Raw genomic sequence first — 1,189 nt, forward strand, 5'->3', positions numbered from 1 at the left:
ACAGAGGCGCGGCGCTGGCGGGGTCTGGCGTGGCTGGCGGCTGGCGTGACAACAGACAGGAGGCACGGGGAACTGATACGGGGGTGTGCTTTTCCTCTTGCTTGCTTTCCCTGTTTTTGTTCCCTGACACCTCCCTCCGCTCTACTCCCCCCTGCTGCTTCCCTCCCACCATTTTCACCCTCCTTTTCCTCTGACCCCCTCCCCCCCCCCTGAAAAAAGAACCCACAAAAACAAAAACAAAAACAACAACAACCCCAAAAACATAATCCCACCCAACCCCCACCGCAGTTTCCTTATATATACATGTATTTAAGACTGCTCCCATCCCTCCACCCCGTCAAAATCAAAAGCAACTTTAACTAAATACAAAAATTAACAAATAAAGGAAAAACAACGACAAACAACATACACCCAAAAATAAACAAACTAACTAACAAAAAGTAAAAACCAAAAAAACTAAAAAAGTTATACTCCAAAACAAATACACAAAATAGGAAATCACCCTTCTTCCCCGACCGCAGCACAATTACATCAAGGAAACGAAAAAACCCAAAAAAATCAGACATGTGCGAGCATAGGAAAGCGGCAAGAACACTAACGAGAAAAGCGAAACACAAACAAACTCGAGTAAGATCAAAACAACTCAAGACATGCAACTATATTTAATGACTGATACAGAAAAGCGGGCTTGGTTTTTCCATCGCACACACAAACAAATTTATAAATATACACATACATACATACATACATGCTAAACCCCAAAAATCCCATCAGAAACCGCCGGTTTTTGGGAGGTTACATGGCTTAAAGAGATGTACAGTCGAACCTGCTCTATCAGACACCTGTATAAGACAACTAATCACCTGTACAAAATGGCCAGTTCTCTTTTCTTCCCGTGTGGTATTTTAAAGGTTATAACGACACCGTGTAAGACGACCAATTGTCAAAGACGGCCACCCTTCTCATCGACAATGGGAGGACGTCTTGGACAGTTTCCGCTGTACTTTTGCTTACGTACATGTCAAACTACGGTAGCTGTGATGAGTTTAACGTAACTATAAAGAATTGGGTTTTAGTTTTCGCAGACTAAGACGTACAAAACCTGTGATTCTTGTCTTATCTCTCTCTCTCTCTCTCTCTCTCTCTCTCTCTCTCTCTCTCTCTCTCTCTCTCTCTCTCTCCTTTTCCC

The sequence above is a fragment of the Aplysia californica genome, unplaced genomic scaffold (assembly GCF_000002075.1).
Source record: "Aplysia californica isolate F4 #8 unplaced genomic scaffold, AplCal3.0 scaffold00517, whole genome shotgun sequence".
NCBI classification, from domain to species: domain Eukaryota; kingdom Metazoa; phylum Mollusca; class Gastropoda; order Aplysiida; family Aplysiidae; genus Aplysia; species Aplysia californica.